This window comes from Molossus molossus, unplaced genomic scaffold, assembly GCF_014108415.1.
Source record: "Molossus molossus isolate mMolMol1 unplaced genomic scaffold, mMolMol1.p scaffold_m16_p_12, whole genome shotgun sequence".
Classification (NCBI taxonomy): Eukaryota; Metazoa; Chordata; class Mammalia; order Chiroptera; family Molossidae; genus Molossus; species Molossus molossus.
This window is the reverse complement of record NW_023425347.1, coordinates 96,392,406-96,414,870: the sequence shown is the minus strand read 5'-3', so window position 1 is coordinate 96,414,870 and position 22,465 is coordinate 96,392,406.

Genomic DNA, 22,465 nt, shown 5'->3' with positions numbered 1-22,465 from the left:
AAATTCCAGGGGAGAGACGGGCTCGATAAGGGTGGCCAAGTGGCGGTTGCCAAATGCGGTCCCACCCCAACAACATACTTCCAGGATCCAGTAATAAGATCTGTCGTGCGCACTCGGCCGGGAGCACCCGACGACCAAGTCCGGTTACCGAGCACATCCCGCACCCGGGAGGTTCTCAGGGCCCTGTGTCCGGTACCCACACGCCCGCCGTGTGCCAAAGCACGCTCCCTGCGCACCACCCCCGTTGCCAAAGGGAGCGCAACCTGGGTCACTGTGGCTCTGCGCCCGGGGCAATCCCGGCAGGCTCTCGGGGCGGCGCCCAGGGCTGCCCATGGCAGGGTGCCAGTGGGATGGCTGGTCTTCTCCCCACCCCCGAATTTCAGTGAGGCTGGCGGGGTCGCTGAGGCTGGTAGCTGCCAGGACCCCCGCTGTGGCCCGAAGGAAGTCCCAGGCCAGTCAGCGCTTGCCATGTTGGTTGGAGCATGTCAGGAACTGGCAGCGCCCTGCACGGATCTGCTGCTGGGCAGCGCAGGCCCAGCCCACGGGCGCTTTGGCCTGGGGTCGGGAGGCCTGGTCCACGTTGTGCGGCCTCAATACCATTGCCTCCACCTCTCTGGTCCCCTGCGCCCCATCCGTAAAATGGGATAAGTCATATGTATGTCACCAGCTATGGGGGAGGACAGTGGAGTCAAGAAACCAAGTTATAAAATGATCTCTTACCTTTCACTGCCCCCCCCACCCCCCATTGCAGCTTTGGTGGCAGAGGGAACAAGGTCAGGGAAGTGTTGAGGCCGAAAGGACAGCAAGGTGGTCACTTTTGCTTCAGACACAAGATGTCCTTCTTCACTGTCCCCTAAACCAAACAACTCCTCCCACCCTTTATTTAAGACACTTTTCTAAGGAGAGGTCGCCACAGAGCCACCAAACTGCTGACTATTTTGGTCCAAATACCCTGGAATTGATAAGCTGGACTAAAATAACCAGGGAACAGCTGTTGGGCAACAGGCCCCCACAGCCCCTGCCCTGGCCCCTGGCCCTGGCGAGCATTGGCAGGGGCTCAGATTCTAAAACCACAACGCTGGCCCCAGCCTTTCCCCAAAGGTACACGGAGTCTCCATGCCTTCTGCGGATCAAAAGCCTGAGCCTCTGGCTCTGAGCCAGGGGCTCCACAGATGAAGAGTTTGCAGGAGCCTGGGGAGGGGGTGGAGAGGGGGTGGAGCCCGGAGGCGCTTGGGGTCTGGCAGAGCCTTCCCTGCTTATTCACCAGGCCCCCAAGCCAGACCTCCTGAGGCGCCCGTGTCCCTGCTCTCCCAGGGTCCCTACTTTGCCTTTGTCTCCCTCAGCTGCAGGGGCTCAGCCCCCGCTCTGGTCTCATCCTCTTGAAGAGGCAGGTGCTGGAGCAGGGTCTGAATGCCCCCAGTGGGTGAGAGGCCCAGCTGCATAATGATGCCTGAAGGTGGAGTCAGACCAAGCACGAGTGGGTGGCAGAATAAACGGGTCCTCATGCAACTCTCCAGGAACACCCTGGAATAATCTGTATGCCCCCCACCTTTCTCTTCTTAGGCTTGCTTTCAGATGCTCACTACAGTATTAGAGGAGCCTGTTTATTACCAGGGAGGGCGGGGGGCAGCTCTCAGCACCGTTGCTTCAGGCCACCTGCACTTGGTTGAGCTGTCATCTTGCGTGTGTGTGCCCTGTGCCTGTGTGTCTGTGCACAGCCCTGCCCAGTGGTCTGCTTGGCTGAAGCCCTGGCCTGGGAGTCAGGCCCCTGGACCTAGTCCTGGCCCCACCACTAGCCACAGTGCCTTTCCTGGGCCACTGGACCTCTCTGGGAATACTTCCCAGCCTGGTGTCCCTGGGCCCCTTGAAGATAAACTCTTCAGGATTTCAAAAAATGAGAAAGTCACCCAGAGTAAATGCTGCAATTCTGGACAGTGAACTCGGTGGTAGCTCGTTCTTTTGTGCTGAGCAGAAACAGGCACTCTGGGGTGACTCTGATGAATGAAAACAGAGCTGAACGTCTGCTTAATAAATGCAGAGTATTTAGCAAGGGCTTGCAAACAGGGGGATGCATGGTAGTCAAATCATAAACGGGATCCCTGGTAATAAAAATGTTGAAAAATACCACTCTTGGCCTTGATTTCCTCATCTTGAAACTAGAGAGAAAATACCTTCTCTCTCCCCTTCCACGGACAGCATGCGGCCCCCGTGGGGAAAGGGCGCTATGGAACGTGATCTGAAAAACGCTTGGAATACACCACGTACAGAGGTGGCCATAAGTCTTGCTATGGCAGGAAGTCCTTCTTGCTTTGAGCGTTCCCTCAAAGTCCTTTGAATTCCAATGTAAGCATTTTCATTAATATCAGCAGGACCAGGCATGGGGAGCAGGGAGGACCCCATCTTCCAGGATTCCCATCCCTTGGGAAAATGTGAGCTTTGCCACCTCTGATTTTCCTCCCCTAGCAAGGAAAGCACAGCTGCGACCTCAGCAAGGTCGCCGGTGAGCCAGTGATCGCTGCTGGAAATAGAACCCAGGCATCCTGAGCCCCAGCTGCTCTCCCTGCTCCCTCCCCAGGAAGGGACCTCTTCCGCCTGCGAAGAAGCATTGCAGGTGACTGGAGAGACCTTCAGAGGCTCAGCGTGTCAGTTCCGCTTCTGTGTTTATCCTCAGGGTCAATACAGTTTGTGATTCACAGGCAAGAGGCTGAGAACAGGTGTGGCAAATACCCAAGGTATCCTGGTGTTTCCAAAGCTGACATCAGCCTTCCCCCGCTGGCCCAGCTGAACTCACCCCTGCTCTGTGCTCCCCTAGCTACAGAGCACTTCCTGTCCCGTCTTAAGTGGCCCATGTCGGACTCCCCGTGAGGCTTTGAGGAGCTATGTGAACAGTGGTACCCAGGAAATCCCCCTTGTGGGGCCTGGCTCCTGTAATAAAAAACAATCCAGTCATGAGATTTTCTTATTTGGTTGCCAGTCTGACCTCTAAATTAGCCAAAATTCTAGGCCCTATGTTGTAAACGAGATGATGCCAGCATGGTAGGTGCAGGAGTGAAGAGTATGGTTGGTGTCTGGTGATGTCATTTGGGTTACTGTTGTGTATCACCTGTGACGAACACCTGGCTGACCTAGGTAGGAACCCTGAGGACACCCCGCGGGCCTAGGAAAGGAGATGCACTCAGGCCCTCTGCCTGGGGCAGCTTGACTTGATAGACCCAGCTCTGCACTCCCTGGACTCCGCTGTGTCTCTGTCCCCCCATCCCAACTGGCCAACCCCAAGCTCCTCCTTGTTCCCACCCACTGCTCTCCCTCACCGCCACCACCAGGGGGAGCCCGCTGCCGCCTGCGCCAGTGATGCTGAAGCCTTGCTCAGCTTGTCTCCTCCCGACTGGATTGAGGGCAGCAGAAAAACATGCCTGGGCTCTGCTCCTCTCTGGAAGCCTGGACCCCTCCTTGCACTCCTGGAACCTGGAGGTGAACCTCCAGCCGGCCTCAATGGGAGGCGGGGTGGTGGTGGTGGTGGTGGTGGTGGTGGTGGTGGTGGTGAGGAACACCGGCTTGGGTCAAATCCTGGCCCTCCGGTTCCCTGGCTCCGCCAGCCTCAGTTTCCCCTCTGTGAAGTGAGATACACCAGTGCCTACGCCACTGGTGTTCGGAGGACTAAGTGACACCTGTCAAGCGCTTGGCAGTGAGACAGACGATAAATGACAGCCACATAATTATCAGGTTCTCCGTCTTTTCACCAGTAGAGGTAAAGATTTTATGGAGGTGGATGCTTCAGGTAAAGAATTGAAGTGTCTCTCTGGAGTTTATTTGTTAGGGATGCCCTAGCATTCGAGGGTCAGTTTTAGTAACCCTTCCTGCCCTGAAACATATTACCACTCCAACTGCAGCCCAGCTGAGACAGAGACGGACACAGACGCCCCTCGGGTCTTCCCCGACCTTGTGAGCACAGTTATAGGTGAGCGTCTCCCGCCCCGCCCCCAGCTCTCTGGCTTGGTTGGTCTGAGCGTGGGCAGGCTAATAAGACTGAGGACATGGGGTCAGTCCCTCAGCCCGGCACAAGGAGACATCTGCTCTCTGCTCACGGCTGGTGCTCCTAATGCTGGCCAGCCAGCCAGCAAATGTGTGACCTTGGATAGGGCTGGAGGAGGTCGGGGATAGTATCAACCTGTCTCTCCCAGAAGGAGAAAATCACACAGCACACACCCCGAGAGTCAAAGGTACGGTCATCCCCAGGCAGGAGGCACAGGTCACAGCCAGCTCAGGAGTCATCGTTTCCTCTTCGCTGGTCCCTACCGCCTGTCCACTGGCAAGGCCCCTCGGCTCTCGTTTGCGTCTCCACGGTGACCTCCTTAGTCCAACAGGCATCATCTTTCACTGACGTCCCCACTGGCCGTCCTGGGTCCTCTCTTGCCCAACCCCCACTCATACTCCTAATGCTCAAGGAAGCCAAAGTGATCCTTTGATGAGGTACATCATGTCACCTCCCTGCTCAGACACCTCTAGTGGCTTCCTGTGTGTGGCAGACAGATTTCTAAGATGACCCCCACCTGCTGGTATTTCTTTAGTGGAGACGGGATCCATTCTGTGACTTGCTTCTAAGGAATGCAATATGGACAAAATGACTCACACCATTTCTGCGATTAGGTTACCGAACACGATGACTTCTGTCTTGCTGTCAGACTCTCTCGCCTCTCTGGTTTGAGAGCTTTCATGAAGCGAGGGCCACATCGGAGAGGCCCACATGTGAGGAACTGGGGATGGCCTCAGATCGACAGCCTGTGAGGGACTGACTCCCGACAACAGTCATGTACGCTGAAGTGGCGCCTGCCCCACCAAATCTCAAGATGTCCACAGCCTGGCCAGCCTCTTGACCGCAGTCTGGGAGAGTCCCCGGAGTTGAGGACCTAGCAAAGGCATGCCAGTTTCCTCACCCACAGAAACTGTGAGATTAAAAAAAATGAGTTTTGTTGCAAACTGCTCAATTTCTGGGGTCATTTGTTACACAGCAATAGCTAGCTCATACACTATGGCACTTGAAATGAAATCCTACCAGACGTTGAATGGTCTGGCCCCATGTGGACCATTCTCCCCTTGCTCACCACTGTCTAGCCACTCTGGTCTTTTTGTACACCTACTGCAGTCATCACATTTGTTCCCACCCCAGGACCTTTGCCTGTGCTGTGCCCTCTGGCTGAAACACTTTTCCCCCAGCTCTTGGCATGGCTGGTGCCATTTGGTCATTTAGGTTTTCTCGGCCCAAATGTCACCTCCTTAGCCTGGCCGTCACGGACCTCCTCTCTCCCAGTCACTCTCTATACCTCCACCTTGTTTTATTTTCTTCAAAGCATTCATTACCACCTGACATTACCTAGCTTGTTCGATACTCTACCTTCCCTCACTAAGAGGAAACTTCTATGAGGGCCAGTGCTTTCTCCAAATTCCAGAATCAGCCCTAGAACATCACAGGCGCTCCAGAAATGTTTCATTAATGCACTCATTGCTACCTACAAATGATGCTTCATGCTTCTCAAGTAGGTGGCCAGCTTCTCCATGGCTTCCAGCAGTATCTCACCTGGAGGTGCCCATCCATCCCTTCCAGGGGAGCAAGGACCTTCGTCGCTCCAGAGGCGGCCTTGGCTCCACTCCTGCTGAGGGAAAGGTGTGTGTGGAGCACAAGGGTCCAGCTGTACCCTTGAAGTAGTCAGGGAGTTTGGGCTCCTCCAAACACATTTCTAGTTATTTTCCACCCCTTGGAAGTGTATAGCACCCCATAAATGGCTTTCTCATGTCCACCTTTGCGCCTCACACACCCCCTCTTTCCATCTTGCCTCGTACCACATTCCAAGTTTGTCTTAAGGAAACCTGGCTTCCTCCAGGGAGTCTTCCAGGATTGCCTTGGATAATTTTCTAGTTCCATTATTCTCCATCCTGGAAACATAGGCACCATACTAGGTATGGAGGTACGAAGATGGGGTAGGCACAGCCCCATGCTCAAGGAGCCCATGGCGTAGGAGGCAGCCATAAGAAAAAATAACCACAATTTTTTAGAGCTCAGTCTGGGGGTCAGTCTGTAAGGTTCACGGTTTTATTAAGCACACTGAAACGGGCAGTGAACTTGGATGGCGTCAGAGCCCAAAGCATCGGTTGCTGGACGAGTCAGCCTGCCTTCAAATCTTAGTTCCAACACTTCTAGGCCTTGTCTCCTGCAAGCGACGTGAGCTCTCTTGGCCTCAGTTGCTTCATCTGTAATATGGGGATTCACAGTATCTACCTCGTAGGGTCACAGTGAGGATTAAAAGAGATAATGTGCAAATAGCGTGGGGCACGCATCTGAGGGAGCGCTCAGTACATAGTAGCATCCCGACACTGCCTCCAGCACCCAGCGTCTGGTGCCTGCTTAATATTCACAAGAAAGGCATCGAGCTGGGTCCTGGGGAGACAAAGATGGAACAGACAGCCTCGGATCTTAGGTGACTCACAATCTCCTTGAAGAGAGGGGACACACAGCAGCAGCAGCCAGCAAACAATCCAAGGACTTGCCGTAAATACGCTTGCTGCCAAGCAAGTCTCGCGGGCTCGTAAATGTCACAGGCATTTGGAGGAGCCGGGGATGCCTGAGCTGCCGTGACTGGGAAGGTTACCTTACGACACTCTTGACCATATCTTCCAAATCAGATGTGGGCGCGCACGGCCATGTGGCTCCATGCTTCTGTGCCCTGGCACGCCGCGTTCCCGCTGCCGGTCCACCTGGCAGGCTCGGGCTCCCCTTCGAGACACTGTGCATTCTCCAGGTGGCCTCGACGCTCCCAGGTGCGGCCAAATCTCTCCTCCTTTGCATCTCTCATTTTCCGGGCTTCTGTCACTGTCCCTTACGTGTGGTGTGGCATTTAATGATGACAGGTTTGTCTCCCCTGCTGGATTATTCTTGAGCTCCGGTGTGAGAAGAAAGAGGTCCTTGTGAGCAAATATTATGTCTTTTCTATCTTTAAATTTCAGAACCCAGCATAAGGCCCTGCCCGGAGCCGGGGCTCAGTGCCTGCTGAATGAATGGAGTGCGCCCACCCATGAACGAATGACGCTGCCCTGTGAAATGATAATGGCACAATATCTGAAGTCTGAGTTGCATCGGAGAGCTCGCGACCTGGGTCTTTGCAATTATGCTTTAGAACTGCTTGTTTGACTCCACACATCTGACCCACACTGCTCCGTGGCCACGTGGCTTACTCCTTGCTCGCCCTGCAGTGATGCGGGTGGTGATCTGAGCATGCTCATTAACCACTTACATGACTTGGAAGCCGCTTTACACCCGTCATGTCAGTGGGTCCTCAAAGCTTGTGTCAGGTGCCAGGCCGCGGGCCAGGGCCCGCTTTAGGAGCCGCAAAGAAAGTGGGCGTTTCAAACCCTGGAGCAAGTTTCCTGGGCTCCTTTTGCGGCACTTGTGGCCCCAAGGGCACTGTCACAGGGTGATGGTGGGTGGTTAGATGCCGCTGATTACATGGACGGTTGGATGTAGGGCCTCAGAGCCCGGGATTTTGAGGTTTATTCTGGACCAGCCTCACAGGTCGGATGGCAGAGCAGTCTGGCCGCTGCCCTCACCAGCCTCACTGCAGGCCCCGCGCGGCAGCTGGGCACGCACTCCAGCGCCCCCCGCCCGCCCTCCAGGTGGGGCCTTTCCCAGGAGGCATGGGAAGGCTGACCGCACCTGAAGGAGCAGTAGGAAGCCGCAAGAATTCTTTCTAGTAACTGCGGAGGCACACAGGAGGCTGCTATTTTGATGTGGATTTGTATGTGATTTGCATATATTTGCATGCATTTCCCAAAGCCGTCACACTGAGTTCGTGAAATAAACAATGAGAGGTGAATCCACTGATCCTGGCGGCCAGGGCAGATGCAGATGGATCTTCCCCCTGAAGTTTCCTTTACTTTAGTATGAAACCATTTTTGGTGTTACTGAAGACCTCAAAGGCTGCAAAAAACACACTTATGCAATAATAATAATACATCTACCACTTACTGAGTGCTGACTATGTGTTAAGCACTGATCTATGAGCTATACATATATTATCTTAATCTTCTCGATAACCCAAAGAGGGGGTCCAATTACTATCCCTATTTTACAGATGAGGAAACTGAGGTCTACGGGCTAAAGGTTACATGACTTGTCAATGATCACACATGGGCAGTTTAGTTCCGTTCACTGATGCAGCAGATACAAGTCTGAGCATCTGTGACGACCACATAGTATTGTAAGCACTGGAATATTTTTTAACACTGTGGTGAACAAATAGACGAAGTCCCAGCCATCACAATGCCTTGGTGTCACAGAGCATTCATGAGCCTTAGTTAGGGTAAGGTTGGTTTGCTGAAACAAAGGACCCCAAAATGTATTAAAGGACAAAGAAGTTGGGACCTGCTCCACGTGGTCACTGGGGAGAACCCAGGTTCCTTCCAAGTTGTTGCTCTGCTAAGAACCTAGGACACAGTCTTTTTGCTACCGGGGTGGACCTGGGCTGCTGCCACATCCCCATGTCACCAGCACTGGAGGGAGAGGCGACTGTCATTTCCATTTCCTTCCTGTGAGAGAAACCTAGTCTGGAGGTCACATCCAAGTTCAAGAGGGGTGAGGGGATGGGGTCTGGCCAGGGGCCAAGGAGAGAGGGAGAATGAATCTGGGGGGCAACCAGTAGCTTTGCCGCAGAATGACATTCACAAGCGAATCACCAGATTGGGTGACGTCAGAGAGTAGGAAGCACAAAGAAGGAAAAATGCAGGGGAAGGGGCTGGAGGGCAGGGCGGTCACATTTTTAGACAGCCACAAGCTCCTCATCACTGTCCTTTACTGACCCCCAACAATATCCATGTTCACAGGGATGGTGCTGAAGGCTGGGAAGAGCCCCAAGCCCTTCCTGAACCAAATAAGGTCAATTCATGTCCAGCTGGGTAACCAGGTGCTCTGGCCGAGCAAGAGTCTACCGGACTTGACCTTCCTGCCTTTTATCAAGGTACATATTTGTATTAGTCATTTCATTCTCGTTTTTAAATTCCTTTAAGGTAGCCAGGGCAAGTGTTTTCACGCCCCTTTGATAATGGACACTTGAGACTTGAAAGTGTTCTGTCTGGTTAGAATATCAACTGTAGTGAATTCCTGTGTGCCAAGGAACCGGGATGAAAGGCAAATGGAAAGTGGTTCCCTCGGATACCTTGACAGGTAGCTTAGTGTGGTGTGCAGACCTATAAGTACACATTTGTAAGACGTGAAATGTGAAAAGTGTGTACAAAATACAGTGGTACAGAGGAGGAGGGAAATAATGACTCTACCTGGATTAAAGGGATCGGGCAAGGTATCCCAGAAGAGGTGATGGCTGACCAAGGTTTTGAGGGATGAATAGGAGTTCTACAAGCACGTGGAGAACCTGTTCCAGGTAAGGAAAACGTGATCCAGAGAGAGGAACTGTCTACACAAAGGCATAGAGGTCTTCCAAAATGCTTCAGAATCTGGCTCACTAAATCTCTAAACTCAAAGCTGGAAAGTAACCCTGGTCTCCTGATTTCTCGTCCATGCTTGGTTTTGACCTTCTTTTGCAGCTGTCTCGTGGCCTGGTGGGCCAACCCCTGGGTGTTGTACAAGCATTTTAAAAGCTCTGATCACAGCTGCTGCTCATGAGTATGCATCCAACAATACTGACTGTGTGCCTTCTGAATGGACTCCAACATTGGGGACACAGTGCAACCTGGCCCAACCCCCAACATGAGGGAGAGGTCAGCACAGACTCTAACTCACTTTGTCATTCTGGGCAAGTGACTAAGCTCTCTTGTCATCAGCCTCATCGCTAAATGAAGGCTTTGGGGCTACCTAGATGATGCCTAAGTTCCCTTCCTGGGGTTCCTTGTCTCTAATTAGTGGCCATGCTGGGCACGCAGATGAAACAAACCCACATTCACTTGGCCCCAGCACTTAGGGGGCTGAGCACCACTGTTCTGCTGGTGAGGGTCACTGGCCCCATCCCCAGAGTGGAGTGATTGATTGTCCCCTCACCGTCCCTTCTTCATGTCTCTTCCCAATATTGTTTTTGTTGGCGAATTCAAAAGATTTTCTCCTTGATCAAAGTCTGACCGGGCTTTCTCCACTAGACCGTCCTTGGGCATGTCCTCAGGAGCCCAGTGTTAGCAAGATTCCTGTTGGACCAGTTTAGCCAGAACCCCCCAACCCCTGATAAAACAGTTTTCTCTTAGTAACTTTCCGTCCACTGACTTCTCTTCCTGCTCCTTGGCTATAAATTCCCACGTTTTCTTATTGTATTAGGACTTAGGCCCAATTTCTCTCCCCGACTGCAGAACATTGTTGGAGGAGCCTCCAGACCTACGGCTATCGTCCTGAATCAAGTCGGCTTGGCCTTATTAACACGCGTCCTGAGTAATTTAACAGACCCCACCCCATCTTCAGGTGATTGGTTCAGGCCTGAACACGTGACTCAGTCGCTCCAATAAGATGCCAGCAACGGTTCGGCTGGAGCTTCAGAGAAAGAGAAGCATCCTCTCCCCACACCGAGAGGCTGTAGCGTGAGGTTGTGATGCTTGCAGCTGCTGGGCCACGTTGTGAACACAGGGAGCATGTATTAAACACCTCGTGTGTGCAAGCAGGACCGTCAACCAGTGTGCAGCGCGTGGAGCAGAAACTGCGCAGTCTCTCCGGACCTCTGTTGCAGGAGCCACTAAAGTCCTGCTTTTTGCGTAAACCAGTTTGAAGTTTGAGTTGGGTTTTCTATCTCATGCAACTCGGAAAACAGCAGCAGCCGACAGTGGCTACTTCCTCCTCCGGGAGAACCAGCAGCTTCATATTGTTTCCATCTCAGACCAGCTGTCAGTGCCTTTGAAAGGCACTGTCTTGGGGAGCAACGGGACCACTGAGAAAAACCATCCCATGTAAGATGCATTGATGGGGGCTGGGAGGATCGCCTTTGGATACTGCGTCATCAAAAGAAATAGAGTTGGTCTTTGTTGCCGCTCCTGGCACAGAGCTCCTAAACCCCTGGAGTTTCCTGAGTGAAGGGGGTGTCTTTTGTTGTTCATAACGAGCCCCTTGAGATCATACCTGAGTTTGTGCTAATGCGATGACTCAGTGTGGGACCGGTCACCAGAAAGACCAAGTCATTGGAGGGGAAGAACTTTCTGGGCTACTGCAAACTCCCTCCGTGGAGGAAGAGGTGGGAGACAGCTCTGCAAAAACCCTTGAGCGCTTTGATTCAGGGACTTCTGGGTTGATGAGCACATGCAGGTGCCGGAGGGTGGCGCTCCCGGAGGGGGTGTGGAAGCTCTGGACACCCCCCTCCAGCCCTCCTGTGCAAGACTCGCGTTTGGTCATTTCAGAATTGTGTCCTTTATAATAAACTGGTAAATAGAAGTCTAGCATTTTTCTTTTTCTTTTCTTTATTGACTTTTGAGAGAGAGGAATGGAGAGGGAGAGAGAGATAGAAACATCGATGAGAGAGAACATCGATTGGCCACCTCCTACATGCCCCACTGGGGATTTGGCCCACAACCTGGGCATGTGCCCTGACCAGGAATCGAACCAGTGACCTCTTGGTGCATGGGTCAGTGCTCAACCACTGAGCCACACCAGCCAAGCAGTCCAGCATTTTTCTAAGTTCCATGAGCTGTCCTAGCAAATATCAAACCTGAGGGGGGAGTCATGGGAACCCCTGATTATAGCCAGTCAGAAGTCCAGGCGGCCCGATACTTACCACCGGTGCGTGAAGTGGGAGCAGAGCTGTGGGGCTGAGCCCTCTCACCTGTGGGAAGGGACTGATCCAGGTAGAGGGTGTCAGCATGGAACCAAATTGCTGGGCATGCGGTTGGTGTCCAAAGAACTGGAGACATGTTTGCTTTCAGGGAAAACACACCAGAGATATATAAGGTGTCCCAAAACAATGTGGGTGTCCCCCAAAATGTGTACACACTTGGAATAATTACAAATCCCAAAGGGTTAAATCGGGGAAAAAAGAAACATCAATCGAACGATTAGCTGTTAAGTGTGTATAGCTTAACAGAGAAGAGAAAGATAATGGAAGGTAAAAATCTGAGCCACAGCCCTGGCTGTTTTGGCTCAGCGGTTAGAGCGTTGGCTCGTGGACCAATGAATCACGGGTTCGATTCTGGTCAAGGGCACGTACCTCTCTTGCGATTCCTCCCAGACCCTGGTTGGGGTCGTGTGGGAGGCAGCCACTGGATGTGTCCCTTTCACATCATTGTTTCTCTTTCTCTCTTTCTTTCTCTCCCTCCCACTCTATCTGATCAAAAATGGAAAAATGTCCTCGGATGAGGATAAAAAAAAAAATCTGAGCCACAGGCGTGGGTCCTGGCTCCCTACAGCCATTAAACCCTGATTTTTCTCTATTGAGCTCATTACAGAAATGCTCTTCATCATCACTGTGTAGAAACGGGGAGCACTTAGGTCCACTCAAATCAGATTGGAGATGCTGAATTTGGAAACTTTCCAGTGGCTATTAGGAGGTCAGCCATCTGATTCTCTAGGGAGCAAATGACCTTAGTAGAGGGTGGATTTCATCGCCTGAAAGGATGGGAAGAGGTGAGGGGAAATACTTCAAAGGAAGTGACAGCTAATTTCCAATTTCCCATCCTGTTTTCAGATCCTATAAGGCCAAGTTCCTCTGGGCATCTGGTCTACCCTTCAACCTCCAGTGCAAGGTTCACGCACATGCAGACACACACAGAGGGGAATTAAGGCCTTTGTGTCAGCTTCATCACAAGCTCTGTAAGAGAAGGAAGTGAGTTTGGCCTGGTGATGTTCCATCTCCCACTCTTGATTAGCTATTCAGGAGCTGTTGATGGGTGACAGTTGCCTTGGAGTTGTGGTGACTTTTAGTACCCTAAAGGATAGAACTTAGGGAGGAGGTCGTCTGAGCAGAATGACAGTGCATATTGAAGAAAAGAAGACAGTGACCTCGCTGCCCTGAACACAGTATCTTTGATGAGAAAGCACCTTGCAGGTGAGACTCCCAGAAAAAGGCATATTGGGGTGATTGTTTTCATTGTCTGATTACAAAGGAACGAATGAACGGAAAGGGGTCAGGGGACTTTTCATCTTATCTCGGATATGCGTGTCCCCCACTTGAGGGAAGAGACGTGTTCCTGAAAAGTTAACTGCAAATTGGAATTTTTATAGCCAAAAATCATTCATTTCCCATTACCTGCCTTACAAAAATGGTTCCTCAGGATATCCATATGCTTTAGGATGTAATAAAAACCACAGTGAGACGGCAGCAAACCTTTTAACACGATCATTTTATAGCCGGGACTGACCGTGTTCTTGCAATAAAAAAATTAATTGAAAAAAAGCTGAAAACCACGAAATAGCCTAGGGTGATTTCTCTACAGGGTCAACCACCCTTTCCTGGGTAGTTTCTAAGTTTGGGGCCCCAGGCGAGGCACTTTCAGATGGTGTCGAATTTAATTCCCACCCCATCCTGTGGTCTAGACATTATGATTTCCTTTTTTCGATGCCATCATCACGCTGATGGAGATTAAGTCACTTATCCATGTTCATGAGCTGGGAGGGGTGAAGCTGGATTCAAACCAGGTCTGGATGGCTCTGGGTTTGGTATTCTTTCCCCTCCATACCAGGTTTAAAGGTCTAAAGAAACCAAACAAACAATAATGCCAACCACAACCTGGTTCTAACAGGTTCTAGGTTCTAACAGGTCCTTTTCAGGAGAGTCTTTCATATATATAGATAGATAGACATATATAGATAGATAGATATATAGATAGATAGATATATTTTTTTATTGATTTTAGAGAGAGTGGAAAGAAGAGGGAGAGAGAGATAGAAACATCGATAAGAAAGAACATTTATTGACTGCTTCCTGCATGCCCCCACTGAGGATCGGACCCACAACCTGGGCATGTGCCCTGACTGGGAATCCAACCAGCCACCTCTTGGTGCATGGGTCGACACTCAACCACTGAGCCACACCAGCTGGGCTCAAGAGTCTTTTAATGAGATGAGAGACTAGTCACACCTTTAGCTGTAAGTAGGGGAGAAAAATGTTCTCCTCCTTCTCTTCTAGGCTCTTCGTCTAGTAAGTTGACATAAGACAGATGAACAGGAGAAAATCAAATTTTATTTCATAGGTACGGAAACCCCAAACACATGAGGCTCAAAGAAATGACCAATACAGGCAGCTTTGATATCTGTTCAAGAAAGAAACAATACATTTGTGAAGAATGGACAAGACTGAGGGCCGGGGCTTGGAGACGCTGATTATGAAGAAGTAACAGGGCTTGTTTGTACAGCCCCGAGCTCCCCGTATCTCCGATACGGATGCCTTCCACCCTCCTGGTGTAGAGAGGGTGCCTTCACCTGGGAGATTTATTTGCTGCTTTCAGGGCACAAACAAGGGTCAGCGTGTCTTTCTGCTCTTCCTTAAGTACCTTTTTTGTTGTTGTTGTTTTGTTTTGATTTGTTTTTAGAGAAAAAGGGAGAGGGAGAGAGAGAGATAGAAACATCGATGAAAGAGAATATCGATTGGTTGTCTCCTGCATGCTCCCCACTGGGGATCAGGCTCACAACCGGGACATGTGTCCTGACCAGGAATCGAACTGGTGACCTCTTGGTGCATGGGTCGATGCTCAACCACTGAGCCACACTGGCTGGACTCTTTAAGTACCTTTAATCCAAAATAATCGATATGCCAAAGTGACATCTTCTGGGGTGGCAAACTTTGCTCCCGTTCACCGTTTAGATCTCAAGTCCAAGCCATGTGTGAAACCTGGTGGCTTTCCTAACAGCTCGGGCAAGGCTGATTGGGCGATAAGACACAGACCCCACTGCCCAAGGCCCAACTGGAAAGGAAGGAGAGGGGACCACATCTGTGAGCCACTTACCAGGAGAGGGCTCAGCTGCTGAGACCCCCGGAGCCTGTGATCTGGGGAGCCCTCCCTGAATCTCTAAGGCTGCCAGTGTTCCGGTTCTGCAGCTGTGTGGTAGCCAGCTTCCCAGATGGTCCCCACGGGTCCCTCCTGGTATTCACACCCTGTGCCGTCCACACTGTACTGAGACGGGTCAGTGACAAGTCGCGTATGGTTGGTGCGTCAGTTCCGTGTTAGGCTATGAAAAGGCTAGCATTGCGATCATCACTCTCTCCCCTCTCTCTCTAAACACTCTCCGGGGAAGCCGGCCGCCACGCGGTGCGGACACTCAGGCAGTCTGTAGAGAAGCCCACAGCCGACACGCACACAGGTGGGCTTGGAAGCGGGTCCTGCGGCCTCAGACACCGCAGCCGACTTGACGTCTGATTGACACCTGCGGGGAGCTCCCGCAGGAACCACCCAGCTCAGCCACTCCCGCGTTCCTGACCCCCAGAACCGGTGAGATCATAAATGCTTGTTACTTTAGCTAGGTTTGGGGGGTCATTTGTTTTGCAGAAACAAACAAAACCACCACCACCAAATGCAGTTTGCTTTCTTTTCCAAGTTTCCCCATGATTGACATTAAACCATCCCTGGCCAGGTTGTACCCATCCTTGACAATTGCTCTCCTCCTTTCTCCGGCTCATTGACCCTCTCACCCCCTTTATTTTGCGTAACTTCGTTAAGGCGATACGTTTCAGCTCAGGGCTACCGAATCCAAGAGGACAATAAGCCATCACACGCCTTCAGGGTCAGCGGTTATGTGAAGGGCGCCCCCTGGTGTCTGGTGCGCAGCTCGACACGACCACCTGGCCAGCCCTACACCAGAAAAGGTGCCTGATGACAGGTTTTTCGGCCGAGATGACAGGCAAGGCCGGTAGTGGTAAGGCGGCTCATTTTCCGGGGCTGGCAGACCCATCCTGAGGTTGCAGGTAAAACCCAAGGATTTAGGTCACTATCTTTCTTCTTTTCTCAGGAAGGCACCTGTGAGGCATGATGGGGCGGTGGTCATGAGGTTGGGCACTGGCGTGGCAAAGAGAGGCCCAAGCCCAACTGTTCGTGTCATCAGCTGGGTGGCTCCGCACGTGGCTTCACCGCCCCCAGGGCTCAGATTCCTCAGCTGTCAAATAAGGACAATAGTACCTGCCCCGCCCTCTGCAGGGAGCGGCCTGAGTTAGTGAATTATTATTATTATCATCTTTGGTTCTCCCCAGGCGAGTCCTCACCCTGCTTCTGTAATTAACAGAATGGATATTCAATAAGAAGTTCTTGAATTAATGGAATAAAAGGCTCCATTTCTCCAAGAGGGAGACAGCCCTCTCATTCTGGGTAAACCAACAATGATAATGATGATAAAGTCGCACTTTTAAGTGGACAACGCAAAGCATACAGCACAATTGGAACCGCTGTCTCCCTAGCCATAGCCTCGATTCAGCTATTTTTTTTCCAGGCTGGGGAAATTTCAGAAGGAAGGAAACCTCATCTGTTGGCAAAATACAGACTGAGAGGCAGCAGCTGTGGTTCCAGCGCCCTTGGAGGGCTCTGGCTGATGCTAACCTGAATACGCACATGCAAACGTTTAGTCAATAACTTAAGCCTGACTTAACTTGAATCAGGCTGCCAAGTGCTGAGAAGCTATAAACAGCCCTGCCTGGCTGCTCGGCCCTCCCTGTTTCCATGGTCCTATCTGGAAGGCTCAAGTGGGAGGGAAACGCCAGTTGTTTCTTCTCTGGCTTCAGGACACAGGTTGGATCAACTGCTGACGTCAGAGGGGAGTTCACCTCCCCCTGTTCTGGTCTAGAATTTCACAGCCTGTCTGTGCCAGGAAGGACTGGGCCACGTACCGGACGCACAGACACAGCAGAGCTGGTGTGGCTGAGGGGAGCTGCGTCGCCTGGGCCTGCACACAAGTGTTTAGCAAAGATTTAGAATCAAGAGAACAAGCCTCCTCTTCACAGGGCCTCTTGCCCTGCCCCCCGGGGCTCACGCCCACCCACCCTCTTGCCAACTCCTGCACAGGCACCCACAGGGCCAGCTCTGGGTGCTCTGAGCAGCAGGGACACAGCCGTGGGCAGGACGCCTGAGCGAGAGGAGACAGACAACAAACATGGGGAACTAACAGGAAGGTCACTCCAGACAGGAATGGCCGTGTGACAAAGAAAACAGTCCCATGACTGAGGGAGACCAGGTGAGGCTCCTTCGGACAGGTGGCCGGGAAAGGCCCCTCTGAGGAGGTGACATCTGAGCCAAGAAGACCTAGTGACTGAAGGGGCCAGCCGTGCCAGGCCAGAGCAAAGCGTTCTATTTCGAGGCAGGACCTGCCACATGATTCGTGGGGTCCTGGGCAAAATGAAACTGAGGGGGCTCCTTCAAAACCTATTAAGAATTTCAAGATGGGTCCAGCCAGTGTGGCTCAGCGGTTGAGCGTCGACCCACGCACCAAGAGGTTGACAGTTCGATTCCCGGTCAGGGCACATGCCCAGGTTGTGGGCCCAGTCCCAAGTGGGGGGCATGCAGAAGGCGGCCAGTTGATGTTCTCTCTCTCCCTCTCACCTCTTTTCTCTCTAAAAAAAAGTCAATAAAGAAAAAAAAAAAAGAATTTCAAGATGGGACCAGTGGAGTGTGGGGTCCCATAAGCTCCGGGCCCTGTGTGACCTCATGGGTCTAAGACGGAGGAGCAGGCCCTGGCAGAGGGGTGGTCAGTGTGAGAGCCCTAAGACTTGAATGGGCTTGGAAAGTTCCAGAATTAGAAAGGTCAGTGAGCCTGGGTGCCAGAGTGCTTGAGAGGTTGTCAGAAAGGTATGTGTGTAGGGGACATGGATGAGGCAGGCTATGGTAGCCCATGAGAGAGGTGTGGTTGGGGTGACTGGGGGCTCACAGGGACTCAAACTGATTAATATCTATAAGGATCTGACTGGCCACTGGGTAGAGGCCAGCTGTAGGGAGGTCCGAGGAGAAGCAGAGCCCCAGGACAGAGGGCAGAGGTGGTGGAGATGGATGGGCTCAAACTGCCCACCGTGGTCTTGGTCATAGCGGCAGATTTTTGCTCATCCCCTCCCCTCTGTTGGAAGTTCCCTTGTGCTTTGCCTCCTCGAGGCCTCTGCCCGCCTTGTACACTCAGAGTCATCGCGTAGACCTAGCTCAGAGCCCGGCCTTCAGTCTGGCAGCTGCCCTAGGTAGCACCCACATCCCCAGCTAGACTGGGGCATCCTTTGTGTTTCTGTGTCCCTCAGAGCGCCGGCACTTGGTGATTCATGCTCAGTCACTAGTCGTCAGGTGAGTGAATGAATGTATTAATCTGTGTTGGAAGAAACAGGGCCATGCGCCCACCAGGCAAATCTGAGCCTAGACCTTTTTTCGTTAATCCTCACCCAAGGATATTTTTTCATTTTTTGTTCAGATAGAGTGGGAGGGAGGGAGAGGAAGAGAGAGAGAGAAACATCAACGTGAAAGGGACACATCGAGTGGCTGCCACCTGCACAACCAACCAGGGCTGCCACCTGCACAACCAACCAGGGCCGGGGACAAACTGCAACCGAGGTACGTGCCCTTAGTGGGAACCGAACCCGGGTCTCTCTGGACCGCAGGCTGATGCTCTAACCGCTGAGCCAAACTGGCCAGGGCTGAGCCTAGACCTTGACCTGAAGAAGGAGGTTTCTGTTTCCCAACCCAGCACGGTTCCCTCTCATTAGATGTTTAAAAAAAAAGAGAGAAAGAGAAGAAGCTGGCGTCGAGGCTGTGGCACCCAAATTGCAGCCTCTGACTATTGTTTACGCTATATTTGTCCTGTCTCCAGGCGGCATCCTGGGGGACAGGAAGGAACATGCCAACTGTCCCTCCCTGCAGCAGCATCCCAGGAGGAATGTTGCTCTGTTCCTCCCTCTAGTGTCCAGAATGGGCATTGCATGTTCCCCGAAGAGACTTTTTTTCCCCCAAAAAACAGAGATGAAGAATTGGATCCTGAACAATTTAGCCAGAAGGAGGAGTGAGCTGCTAGAAAGGCCGAGGAGGGGAGGGCCTCTTGGGCTGGTGGCCTCCATTAACCTGAGCTGGTATTTGTCCTGGGTCGCCCTGTAGTGCCAGGATTGCCAAAGTGCGCAGGAGTCGGGAGCCCGGGAAAAGCTCCCCCGGGCAGACGGCGTTCAGCCCTTGCCAGAGGAGGACAGAAACACTGAGGCTGTACATGTTTTTTTATGGCCCCTCACAGGGCTGTTCTATTTACCTGCAGCATCGATGAGGTCTAAGAAAAGCTCACATCCACCATATAATTTGGAGCAGAGTACATGGTAGATGCCCAGAGATTTAAAATTAGCCTGTACACTTAATAGCGGGAACTTATGCTTGCTTTCAAGCGCCTGGATGTCTGTTAGGGAGGCATCACTTGGAAAGGATTCTTGATAAAATAATCAGACTCTATCCTCCCTAGAAATAAAATTTTTTTAAAAAGGACTCACTCTGAAGGGAACCAGTTGTCCCAAGTGTCCTCCATCCAGACCAGTGAGCAGAGCTGGTTGTCTGTGTGACATCATGTCCCACGTGGGCGATTATTTCGTGGTTTGTGCAAATTAAAGTGAGGTTTAGGGTGATTTCCAAACGCCAAATACGTAGTTGCTGTTTTATACACAAATCCCACTTAGCTTTCAAAACCGAGGTTCCCCTGTCTTTCCCACTCCACAGCAGGACACGTGGTACGTGGGGTGCGGGCAGTGAAGAGGCTTGTCCCTTGGCACCTTGTGTGAGATCGTGATCAGAACAGAGATGGGACAGGTTCACATTAATAGCCAGCATGCGAGGGACTGCTGCTCCTTATGCCCCTTTCGGGCACCATTTCATTTCACTCTTACAGCAACCGTGCAAGGTAAATGTTATCACCTCTACTCTCCAAATAGGAGGTGAGGCTCTGAGTGGTTAAGGGACGTGCCCATAATCAAGCAGGAGGAAGTCATTGTAGAGGCAGGATTCGCACTCTGGTTCACCTGGCAGGTGCCCAGCACCCTGCTCTAATGGAGTCTGCCCCGTGTGACACCTCAGACCCTGTCATCTATTGCAATTGTGAGGAGCCAAGGAATAACACCCTTCACCTGCCCCCCTCCGTTGGAGAAATAGGCTGTATCCATCACGTGATGCTGTGTAACAAGTGGTCCCCACATTCAGCAGCATTTCACGGCAGTCACCCTTCCCTGTCTCCGTTGCCGAGGGTCAGGAACCTGGGAGTGGCTTGGCTGGGGGATTTTGAAGCTTAGGAGGCTGTGGTCAAGAGGTCAGCCCGGGCTGTGGCCAGCTCAAAGCTCAGCTGAGGCTGGAGGATTTGCTCCTAAGCTCACTCACTCGGTGTCGGCAGGAGGCCTCATTTCTTGCCACGTGGCATTCTCCTGGGGTGCTCCATCAGGGTGCTGGTTTCCTCCAGAGTCATGTTGCTGGATACCAGTGGTCTCATAGTCTGCCTGATACGATGTGGCACCGTGACAGGCACGAATACCAGGAGGTAGGGATTCCTGGACACCACCTCGGAGGCTGCCTACCATGCGGAGAAGTTGGAGAGATGGAGAAGTTGGAGAGAGAGAAGTTGGAGAGATGGAGAAGTTGGAGAGATGGAGTTGGAGAGATGGAGAAGTTGGAGAGATGGAGTTGGAGAGATGGAGTTGGAGAGATGGAGAGATGGAGAAGTTGGAGAGATGGAGTTGGAGAGATGGAGAAGTTGGAGAAGTTGAGAGAGGAGAGTTGGAGAGATGGAGAAGTTGGAGAGATGGAGAGATGGAGAAGTTGGAGAGATGGAGTTGGAGAGATGGAGAGATGGAGAAGTTGGAGAGATGGAGTTGGAGAGATGGAGAAGTTGGAGAAGTTGGAGAGATGGAGAAGTTGGAGAGATGGAGTTGGAGAGATGGAGAGATGGAGAAGTTGGAGAGATGGAGAAGTTGGAGAGATGGAGAGATGGAGAAGTTGGAGAGATGGAGTTGGAGAGATGGAGAAGTTGGAGAGATGGAGTTGGAGAGATGGAGTTGGAGAGATGGAGAGATGGAGAAGTTGGAGAGATGGAGTTGGAGAGATGGAGAAGTTGGAGAAGTTGGAGAGATGGAGAAGTTGGAGAGATGGAGAAGTTGGAGAGATGGAGAGATGGAGAAGTTGGAGAGATGGAGTTGGAGAGATGGAGAAGTTGGAGAGATGGAGTTGGAGAGATGGAGAGATGGAGAAGTTGGAGAGATGGAGTTGGAGAGATGGAGAAGTTGGAGAGATGGAGAACAAAACGATGGCCTTAACACCATAAAAGCTGCATCAAAGGATGTGGTGTAAGATGTGTGGCCATGGGAACTTTTTAATACATCATCCTGAAATAGACACGCTTAGCCACCTGGAGAACCATAGCTCCACAGCAGGTCAGATAGGTTGAACACATGGAGTTGCTGAGCATATGACATTCTGCAAAGACCATGGGCTGAGCAGGGCAGGCTCAGCAACACCTCCCAACTGCCCCACCACAGGCATTTCTCCTGTCCCAGGAAGCTGGCAATGCCCCTATAAGAGACTTGCCTTCTGAACACTAACACCGTCCCTGGTTCAATCAACTCCCTCCTTCACCACTGCCTTTTACACCTAGAGGGTGTTTTATGAGCCCCTGTGGGCAAGGGATGTTTCTCACTGATGTTGGTGTCCCCAGAATCTAACATGTACCAGGATGGTCGTTACCACCACCACCACCATCCATCATTGAGCACCTAGCATGCAGTGTGCTAATTCCTTCCCAGGCACGGTCTCATGCCATCACCATAACCCTCCGCGGCAGGTACTATTACTATCCCCATGCAACGGAGAAGGCATGCCAGACTTAGAGAAGTTATGTGCCCGTGGTCACACAGTTGACAGGTGGCGGAGGTGGAATTTGAAGCCAGCCTGTCTGACTCTACAGTCTTGCTCTTAAACCCCACGCTAGAGAGGCTGTTGAGTAAATATTTATTAAAATAGAGGAATTCAAAAATAACTATTGACTTTAAGAAAAAGGAAAGAAAGCCTAAATAAGTAAAGTTGTGGGACCACACAAAGTTATAGAGAAAAGCTAATGCCCACAATGCTTTTTCCAGGTTTTAGGAATGAACTTAAGGTTGAAAAAAGGAACAAAATCTTGCAAAAGAAATAATTTGTTTCCAAAGGGCAGAAGCATCAGCCAGGAGGTGGCTTCCTTTTCAGTGGAGAGTTGCTGCTTCTCGCCCTCATTTACTTCCTCATGGTTAACAGGACAGCTGTCCATAAGCCTTAGCAAAGCAGGAGTGGTCGGAACTTGTCTCCTACAGGTCCGACAGCGGTCAGAGCAGAGGGCTGGTTGGCTCCGAGCATCAGGAAATGGGGATGTGTTCATACTGGACTTCTCGGGAAAAGGCACTCCAGAGTTTGTTTGTTTATGAGACAAACAAATGAAAGACCCAGAGACAAGATGCTCAGGGTCTTAATTCCTCCACTGCAAGTGGTGGCCAGCCTGGCAGCAACGGCTCATTAGCTGTTCCTGTTGGTGTCTTGCCTAACCCGTATGCTTGTCCCCACT